An 11,510-nucleotide genomic window follows, 5' to 3' on the forward strand; every position below is an offset into this window, starting at 1 on the left:
CTTGTGGCCTATGAGCAAAGGAAAAGGAGTGCGTTATTACTGAAGGATATGATGCTTCTTTTCTCTGACACTGGTTTTAATGTTACAAATAAAGGTTTAGAGGAGAATGCAACAGGAGGCCAACAAAATGAGGGATAACCTCAATATCGCACCGGTCTTGCTGTTTTTGATCATGCTCATTCAAGCAGAATAGCACTCAGTGGGGTTCATACCACCGCTAGGACCAAACAACACTTCTGACATAAACCAGATCTGGATCTGGACTGAAAACCACAGAGTAAATCACACTCATCTGGACATCTTTTTAAAACTGTAGACCAGATCTCTAATACACGTTTCCTGTCTAAATACATATTCTGTGTTATTATCTGGATCTGGACCACATAACACATACTTATGAAAAATCACCATAATTACAGGTCATTTTTCATTTTGTGATTTATGGATTATTTCCTGAGAATAAAAAGGAGAAGTACAGAAAGTAATGTTGCTGAGAATTTTTAACAAGTGACCTATGCCCAAATGCGACTGTGATTCACCCGTAGGGAAAATTTAGAAAACGTCAATTCATTAGTTTTTGGATAATCCTGGTAAGAGACAAACAAAAGAAATTGTGAGAAAGCAAGACCTCCTTTTTGGTAGACCATTTCCTTTGAACTCTTTTGTGTCCTGTGAAAAGATTGCTGATTATCCTGGAGCCTCCTCCCCATTCTAGCTGGCTTTGGTCCATTCAATACTGTGCATGTTGCCCAAGAGGGAGGATTTTTTTAAAAACAGATTTAAATGTTCACTGCTGCTACATTCCTGGTAATTACTTTTGGTTTTCTCAGGACATCATCATCATCATCATTATCAAATTTCTGTCCTTTTTATTCAGTGTGTGTATGCGTGCGTGCGTGCGTGCGTGCGTGCGTGCGTGCGTGCGTGCGTGCGTGTGTGTGTGTGTAGGTGTAGGTGTAGGTGTGTGTGTGTGTGTGTTTGTAGGTGTGTGCGCGTGTGTGCATGTGTGCATTTAGATGTGAGAGAATTTAGATCCAAACAGGATGGAGAGAAGAGTGTTAGAAAGATGAATACACATTTCACATGCGAACAGTTTGAAAGGTTTTCCACAAACCATATAATTTTTCTTATGTCCATAACATAAACACACAGATCTATACCTACCCGTTTATAAGGTACAAAAAATGCATTATTTTCTAAGCATTTCTAAGCAGGAGGAAGAATTTTATTTACTCAGTCGGGTTCATGAAGCTGTAAAGCGCTGACATTATTCAAGTGTTGTATTCTTCTATTAAACCCTGACACTGAAAATTCAAATGAAACCTGACATCTGTAGCTCTGAAGTCAGAGGCATTTGAAATTTTCTTCAGACATTTCATTCAAACATACTCGCCTGAGCTTCCTCCTATCTTATGAATATGAAAACAAGGAATAACTGTAAAGATACAGGTCAGAAATTTCTGATATGTTAGGGATAAATATACTGTGAGTTTTTATACTGTAAATTAAATTAAGTTTTGGAATTTAAAAAGCTTTTTCACTCGTTCTTTTTACAAATTAAGATAAAATTACGCAAGTCTACAATTTTCCACCAAAAAGGTTGTCATAAAATTGCAAAGGAGGTTGAAATAACTTGAAAGTCAGATATATGTTTGAAGATAATTGTACTAATTGCACTATCCATCATTGATTTTTACTATCAAACAAAATCAGATTTACAGTACTGTGGCCAGCGCAGTCACAATAGATGTTAATTACATAAAGAAAGAAACAGGAAAATTAGATTCAAATTAGGAGTCCTGTGGTTTTGCTTCTTTTGTTGTCAGTTATTCAAAAACGATGGTAGAAACATATGAATGAAGAAAATGTATTTCAGTTCTTGATACATAAATCAGTAAAAATTCACTAACTCAGCCAAAATACTTTAATCATTTTAGATGTACCCGTTTCCTCAAACACTTGGAATTGAACTAAGCCACCAGGCTTTACAGTATAATCTCACAGAGGATCTATAATACTTTTAAAATTAGCCCCTAAGTGGAAACGCGTTCATCTTTAAAGACTTTGCATCACATGTTGTCATCCTCCAGAGATGACGAGGAAAGGGATGTGATTCAGGGCAGCAGTGATATCTTTCTCTATTAAACAGCAATAGTTGTAGGTAGAATCTGCTTGTATGTGAAGAGAGCTGTGTGTGTGTGTGTGTGTGTGTGTGTGTGTGTGTGTGTGTGTGTGTGTGTGTGCGTGCGTGCGTGCGTGCGTGCGTGCGTGCGTGTGTGTGTGCGTGCATGTGTGCGTGCTTGTATGTGTGTCTGTGTGTACGCCTGCTGGCTGGAAAGGAAAGGAAAGCTGCATTTGTTTCCTGGTCATTGTCTAATTCACACATACACACCCACACACATAAGCAGACACGTACACACAAACAAACACACACACACACACACACACACACACACACACACACACACACACACACACACACACACACACACACACCTCAGGCCCTGCACAGTAATTCATAATGAGAAAAAGATTAAATTGGACTTATGAGGGAGGCAGTGCTGTGTTCCCGGCCAAGGGTGTCTCTTAAAAATGCATCAGCGGTCATTACATTGTGCTTAATGGGCTCCAAAGAAATGTGTCCCCTTAGCATTTTGGTCACAGCGAAGTTAAAGTGGTGGTAATAGATACAAATGAAGTCAGGAGTAAAGGTGGACCCACAAACCAACACACAGCCTCTGACTCTGCTCCTGGACTGTCACATAATATCTCATCTGCAGACTAAAATTGGCCACAAATATGATTTGCAGGAAACAGCAATAGGTTATGATTAAAAAATGATGGAGAACCTCATCCCCAAATTAAGGAGATTCGAGAAGTCTGGCTGGACGTCCTCATCCCCTGATGTTGGAGACATATGTGATGGCTGCTCCTGGCCAAGCCCTAAGAGTTTTGTATTACCGTTGGATGAGAACTCTTATCAGAAAAATTAACTTTGGGTTGATTTGAGAATTTCACCCTGGCATCCCAAGTTGCACAGATTCCAGTAACTTAATGTGTTATAGAAAATGGCTGTGCATGTTTTACAATCAGTTCAAAACTAGCACAATAGCACCAAAACTGACTCAAAGTTGTGGGTGATCCCATTGAACAGAATTATAATTATCTCGTCTCCATCTGGTCATGTGGCCTCCTGTGCCAGGAGTGGACCTCCTGCTGTCTGCTGTCAGAGCACAGCCAAACAAAGTTAAGCTCCTCAATTGAGGTCAAAGGAGCAGGCTTGGCACAGCTTAAATTACAGCTTGGAGATTGTGTTTTTAAGCGTGTCCCATCGCTATAATTCATCAGAATATTTAGCAATTATTTATTTTTTTAATTTTTTGAATTTCCCATCTGACTTTAAATATGTTTTGAGAGTAACCATAAAAGTTCTGTTTCTGGATGGGCTTGAAAATACACAAAAATATTTTGTTGGCAGAATGAATGCACCGATGTGAAAATGTTCCAATGGTTTAGCATTGGAATGTGACGCTGTTCATCTTGGTAAAATTAGGAAAGTAGAAACAGGGGCAGCATTACCCACACGGTGTGATGGACATCATAAAAAAATTGCACAGGTCTCTTTGGACCATTCAGAAAAGATGCAATGAAATTATCTGAAACCTAAGATCATAAACATCTTTATGTTGTTCTTTTGTAATTTAAAGGGGATTCTGTGTTCTATGCATCTGTGCATTGTTACAAAATGTTTTTATTTCTAATGTAGTATAGCTACATAATTTATTTTTGCTCCAGTTTGGTTTTCTTTTTGCTTCCATTTAAGATTACGGAATGTCCAGTTTAAAATGAATACTTGCAATATTTTGTGTACACATTTTCAGTTGATTGTTAATTGTACACTGTCCTGTCACTTTCACTTTAGTTAGTACGGTAATTAGCTTGATAATGTTTCTTTTCACAGGCATGAAGAATTAATTATTTACTCTTCAAGGTTACAGTGCCTGTATATATCATACTTTTGCTATTGTAATAATGTTCATTTAGCTGTTTTTATTTGCAATTCTTAAGTTGTGAGGAGGACCGTCATATAGGCCCATGGCTTATTGTCTTCTCAACAAAATATCTCTCACATGTAATAAAATAAATAAATAAAAAAGTATCTTCAACTGTAATCACAGAAAAGTGACAAGTAAGACTGGGTAGTGAGTCTCTACTTGCTGAACAGTAACTTCTGTTTTTACTGTCTGACATCTAACTTAATGGATGTGCTCTACAAAGCCGTGAGGAGTTCCTGCAACGGAGCAAAACACTAACGTCCTACGAGCATCTAGTGTGTAAGCAGTAAACGACTGAACGAGAGAGTGATTTAGTGCACAGCCTCAGAGCAGCTATTGAGTATTCATACAACTGTTAGAGCAGAAACAGCCTAATAGTTATTATTATGCAGGCTATTTGTGCAGTAACAACAATCACATGTATTCGAATGGCATGAATATGGTAGTAGGGATTTATTTATTTGGAAACTCTTTAACAGCAGGAGGGGAGGTCTATTCCAGATTTATTCTTCTCATTGAAAAACCTAAATAGAGGAGGCAGAGAGCGAGACAGGACGAGACTCAACTAAAAGGACTTTCACCAATTACCTCAGTGAACACGTTTATGACTAATGATGTTTTGTAGAATAATTCAAAAGCATGTCTCAGAAGGTAAGCTCTGTGCTGCTGAAATGCAGGATATACTCAGTCTAAATATGGGAAATGTAAAAGACATGAGGTCAAACAATTGAAACAGCTAAGGAAAGTAACACCTGCCGCTACATTTATTTCATGCTACAGTTGTATTCAGTATATTTAAGTGAAATCATTCAACTTTCTGTCTTCGGTTATTGGATCATATATTTTATTAATTCACTTTAAAATCGATTCAACATTGGACAAAATGAATTAATGAATCATGTCAGTGTCATCCACCAGGAGACAGCTTAGACCTCTCTACCATTAATTTTCATGACGAGAAGAACATACACTTTATTGATGTGTTCATTAATTAATTACTGTATGTATGGTGACTACAAACTGTTTTGATCTGAATATCAAAGCCTAATAGATTTAATACTTTTTAAAAATATTTTGTAATGTAAGTTTTCATTTAGCATTTTAAAATGTTCTATAAATAGACAAATGGGACACTGCTTGATTAGCTTAGTTTTTATCCCTATGGTTGAAACCACCTTCAAGGCCCTGATAATGTGTTTCTGAAGACGTGAATGTTTGGACTTCTAGGAATTTCAGAGGTTTCAGATGCTCACATAGAGCCTGCAGCCACTCCAGCACCGCAACACTTAGCTCCTCTCTGTAATACATTAATACCACAAGGAAGATGCATCTGCATTATGTATGCCGGTTGCGTCAAAAGACAAAGTAAGTGCCGCTTGCAAATGAAACCTTGGTCATATTCCCACTGTTCAGCTCCGAGGCCTGTGGTGTCATCCTTCATTTACATGTTTCTGCTTCAGGCTGTTTTACTTCATGATGCAACTGGACATAGAAAAGGTTTCGGAGAGGGATGCTGTCCACTCTAAAAACCACAAACACACACACACACACACAAGCGCACACATGCCACAACTCAGGACTGTCCCTCTCACTCCACATTAGAGTCAATGTTGTTCTTCAGTCAGTCATTCACTCAGTGACGCTGTTCAAACAATCAGGCTCCCTGTCCAAACATGTTAATCCTCCTACTTCATCCTTATTCCCATGGACACTGGCTGTCACTGACACACACACACACACACACACACACACACACACACACACACACACACACACACACACACACACACACACACACACACACACACACACACACACACACACACACACAGCAGCAGCATCAGCAGCATTAGAAAGTATCTTCAAACAAATACCCCTTTTTTGCATATTCAAGTGAGCTGCATTAAATAACAACGCTGGGACTCATGAAGTGTAGAGAGGATGGCTCTCTGGAAGCTGAACAAGTCCATCAGGAAATGTGAAAGATGTTTGCTTTTGTTTTATGTTTCCTTTTGTTTTTTCTCTGAATCATAGGAAAGGCATTTTGTATTATGAATATACAGTATCTTCAGCATAAATTAATGTGTTCGCTAATGGGAAAATGTTTTTATTTATTTATTTTGGCGCTGTTTCAGAGCTGACTATGTGGGTCTCTGTGCTGCTAATGCTCCGTCTCCTTATGAAGGTAAACATAATTCCTTTAAACGGCTGGCAGTGAAGGCTTTTAAAAGCCACCAGTTGTAAAAGAACTCCCTTTTTTTGTTTTTATTAGTCTGCATCAGTAATCAATAGATTTTATGTGCATCTCCTATTGATTGTTGGGGCGTGCTATATGTACTGCAGTTTAAGAGAGGCACATTTAGGAGATGAACATATATTTATTTTTTTCACATCATAACAGACTTGAGTTCATTTCTGTTTATTGACATAAGAACACATTGCTGTCAAGTTACTGACATTTCAAAAATAGATCACGTACTGATTTCTCTTTGCCTAACTATGGAGACAAAGTCTTTATTGTGAAGAAGGCCAGACTGAGGGCTAATGTATGTGCCAAGGCCAGTAGTCTGTTCTTACATGATATGCAAATAAGCAAACACAAACATCACGATCAATACAGTTGTTTGTTCTTGTGAAACATAGAATTCAAAGAGTTTTCTCCCCCAATATATCAGATGGAGTGTATTCCAGACAACTTACATTTTGCTGTTGGTAATAGCCCATTCCATTTTCTATGTGCCTTGAGGTCACAATGTAGAAACAAAATGGATATGACAAAGAAGATGTGCTCGCATTTATTCATCAGAACATTTATTGACATGATGGGAACTGTTTCATATTTAATATTACAAGTTGTCAAGTAATACATAATATGTTAACCAAAAGACATGTAGAGAAAATTAATTGTTAAAGGGTTTTGATTTAAATATTTAAAAATACAGTTAATTTAAAAATATATGGTTTTATTTATTCATTATACACCATGTAATTTTTATTTACTGTGTTGCAAAACAACTGCAATCTTTTTGTGCAGATGATTTAATTTAGCATTCGTGTGAGAATCTACTGTATCTAGTGTTGGTTCCAGTGTGACCTCTGATGCTTCATAAAGGTCTTTCCGTGATACCAAAGGTGATTCAGGGCTAGCCCAAAACCTCTCTGGGAACAACTGGTTCGTTATATATCTGCACATCTGTTGCTGCAGGAGAGAAAACATCTCCGACAGTCGTCCATAAATTTATCAGCAGGAATGAATGAATCATACATCACATCTTAATCCCAAATTGTTCCAAGCCGTGCTGCGCATTGAAAGGAGTCGAGCTGCCAAACTGTCTTTGATTACACCGATGCCTCTTTGTCTCTAAATCCATTACTGCCCTTCAGTGAAGTCTCACTAGACGTCTTGAAAGAATGAGTCACAGAGCCACCGAGGAAGACTGTGACTTTACCTCTAATATCCGTTTCTACGAAGTGACATCTTTACCAGCATGTGTATGCTTGTATGTGTTCATGTACATATAAGATGTTTAATGGTGGAATCAGTTCCATGCCACAAGGCTTTTGAGTATTGGGATTTGCAGCAACGCTGACATGAAACATTTTGCTGTGCATAACACACACACTCGAGCAGCTGCATATGCATCCACGTGGAAGTCAGGGAATAGGAATGATTGTATGGGGGAGTATTTTCATTGCAGACTGTGATCTCTGCGCTTGTGCTGTGGGTGGTGGTGCTTTGAGGCTACATTTCCTACCAGTGCGTGGGACAAGCACAGGGCAAAGAATGGATTGAGGAAAAAGGGAGCAATGAATGATAGAAATTACACAGTCCTATGGTTTACAATGTAGCTGCGTGGGCTTGCATCTGTGTCTCCCTTGGCACAAGAAAAGCCACCTTTGGTCAAACATCAATGGCCCCCACGCACCTTTACAGACAAGGTTTTCACACTATCTGAAAGGAACAGGAAAAAATAGAGAGCATGAAAATGGAACCATGAGAAAATGTGAAAAAAGGAAGCAAGAAATGAAAGTAATGAAGACCAAATCAGAACACAGACGTTCTTCCATGTGACCTTGTCATATAAACTGACTTTGCTGTGGTTAGGTTTTCTGCAGTGCCTGCCACTTACAGGAAGAGACACATTAAAGTGACTTTGCAGAAGGCTGGCAGCTCTCCCTGACACGTGCTGTATATCACAAGCACTGGTCTCATTAACATTAAAATAGGAGGAAGCTTACCCGGCATGGTCTTCCATTGATCCTCTCAGGTATGATCAAGCCAAAACAGCAAACCTGCACTCATGGCATATTCTGAATGATGAATGGATGATAAAGATGTTTAAGAAAGTTATGCTGTGATTTAATCAGGCATTGGCAGAGGGTGTGTGATTTATTGTGCAGGGTGTGTAGAGAAATATTGATGTGTAAGATAGATGATGCTGGAGGTGGAGGGAGCGATGGAGTAGTGAAAAATATTCAAATCCCGCTTTAATATTTTATTAGATTTCTATTTCCTCATAAGATTAGTAAGAAAAAATTAAATAGGTACATCACAAAGAGTGAAGGCAACGTTTTGGCTACATGTAGAGGGTAGGAATGATGTGCATTTTTAAAAAATGAAATATGGCCGTCGTAAATGCCAGTTAGTTTACAGTTATAGGATTAAATAATCCAGTGAGTTTTATCGATAGGTGGGCAGCATGTAGCGATAATTGTCAGTAGGTGTGATTGTGTGCATGAGTTGTTGTGTGTCTTTCGTGTAGCCCCACAATATGCTAGCATCTTATCCTGGGTGTTCCCAATCTATCAGTTGTAGCTGGTTGGGATAGGCTCCAGCAGACCCACGACCCACAAGCCGACTGAAGACAAGTTGGTTGTGATCACCTTGTCTACAAGGAAGTACGGATTTCTTAGTCATTATAAGATATTTTTACAAATTACATCAATAAAAATTTCCAGGAGATCAGAGGTCAACAATCAGTTCAGGCATAAGATATTTGACACACATGAAAGTACCTTTTGGGTTTGTCAAGCCATGCAAATCATGATATCTTAAGCGTTAAAATAATAAGCTTTTTAGGAGGAAGTCAAAAGTTAAGACAAAGTTGTGTATTACCACAAAGCAAGTGATGTTTCCCTTGAGACACATGATTTGAGTCAGGAAATGAAATGTTAAAGAGGTGGAACTAGAATTTGAATATAAATGAATAACTATACTTAATCAGACTCAGTAAAAACAACCCTCATTGTAATTGTGCAATAAGAAGTTTTGTATTGGTAGATTTTAAATGTGTCAGCACGGGATACATGATTTTATGCCATGATTTTATTTAATTCTACCTGGAAATAAGTACTGTATATGATGATAAGAATGTTATCGGGGCAGTGGATTTAGTTGAGAAGGCATTTTGGAGGCAATGTGTGAGGTAGAAAAAAAACAGAGGTTGGTGGGTTATGAAAATGGAGGAGAAGAGGGTGAATCATGGCTGGCAGGGAAGCTACATGCTTGGAGTTTGCAGGCATATTGGCAGATGAGCTGGGGCTTTGGCTGATGAGTGATCATGAAGCACAAACAGACAAAATTCATTCACTGGAAAACATGAGGAGGAATTGCTGAGTCTATTAACTGGTTTGGCCGTAATATAATTACACAGCTGAGGTGAGCGACGATCTGCTGAGTGAGGCTGAAGAGACGGGGTAGATATGCTGCTGATGGATGAAGTGTGGATGGGAAAGAGTGATGAGCAAACGGCAGACAGGTGTGGTCAGCATTCAGAGCTGGGAGCCAGGATAGAGATCCACGCTCACACCAAGACACACAGACAGGACACCAACAAAGGCTTCCTTCATGGCTGCCTGAACATAAAAATCTAAATCTATATCCCAGATTATTGATTGGTAACATAAACCTTGAAGATATGTTCTCTAAAACATCAACAAAGAGTCAACATCATCTATGCTTCCAGAGCCTTGGCTTTCAGAAATATAAACAAATGTAATGGTGATGTATTTCTTAATCAGAAGTTCTGAGATGCAGGGCCAAGATTTAAAAACATTTTTTGACCAACACATCATGACCGTCATGGCATCATATATTAGACGTTGTTTTCAATATATTTCCATTCAACATGTTCTGGACAAACCAGGCCTGTAACATTCAGCAGTAAACACATTTCTTGATCCATCACATTCAGAGGAGAATAAGGGTAGGTATTTGAGAACCTACACAGACAAGAGATAAGAGGGATAAATGGATCACAAATGGCTTCGTAACTGTCCAACTGTCATTTGTGGGAAATATAGACTACTAAATTCGAATATCGCCCAATTGCAGACCTGGAAGGCCACAGTTATCATACCAAATATGATCATTTCTGTCTCTATAGTTAGACATTACAAGTCTGAAGGCTCAAAGGTATCACATCTATCACAAAAATAGATTATATACAAATTTTCCATAGACTACAAATAGTGTACCTAAATGCTGCATCTCTGCATCATATTCACCCTGGGTTGCTAGTCTTATCCCAATCTTACCTTGTCCATCTTATACAGTTGTAATATATTTTTGACTTGTTTTAACTTTCAGGTAATTTGAGTAGTGTTTGGTGTAATTGCAGAAAAGGTCTTGAGTTTGTGCTTTTAGCTAGAACCAAGGCAGTCTCAGACTCAAACATCGACACCCCTGAATTCAAAATTTTACCCTGACCTACTTGCATAGGTCAAAGATTAAAGTAGGTGCTCTGACCTACTTTCAAAGATAAAAGCACTAGCTTTCATCTGGGTCTTACTTAAGCTGACCTTCTCCCTCGTCTTTCTATCTTACCCGGTTCCTTAGTGTACCAAAGTTGAAATTTGACTTTGAACTAGTTTTCTCAAGGTCAAGGTCATCATCTCGTTTTCATCCCCTTTGCCACCCGAATAATGTGCTTTTTGTTTAATCTTTATATCTGCAAAGATATTTGTTGGGCTGACCAACGGACGAACAGATGGATGGACGGACAAAAACACAAACACTGACAATTACAATACATCACCGATTTGAAGAGGGATGTAATTAAGACTAACACTACTCAGATTGGTCCAAACAAAACAAAAAAATGCCTCAAAAACATTCGTTTAAAATGCAGAGGAAAAAGGTCAAGTCTCCAGACTGTTTGCTGGTGGCACTGGTGCACAAATACAGCATTTATAATTTAAGCATTAACTCTGTTTACCAGTTTGAAAACATGTTGCTGCACAATGTAAGAAAATATTATAGCATAAAATAGAGCATTACTGCTTTGTGATTGCTGAGGTGTTTAGTGCAGTTGAGTGCATTTGCAGTATTTTGTCAAACTGATGTTCTTATTTTCTTTTGCTGGTCTAGGAGATGAACACAAGCATGAGGGAAATGAGAAGAGAACAACACTTTTAGAGTAGGTCTTCCTGAATGCTTAAATAATGACATACTCA

The sequence above is a fragment of the Antennarius striatus genome, chromosome 19, assembly GCF_040054535.1.
Source record: "Antennarius striatus isolate MH-2024 chromosome 19, ASM4005453v1, whole genome shotgun sequence".
In the NCBI taxonomy this organism is placed as follows: Eukaryota; Metazoa; Chordata; class Actinopteri; order Lophiiformes; family Antennariidae; genus Antennarius; species Antennarius striatus.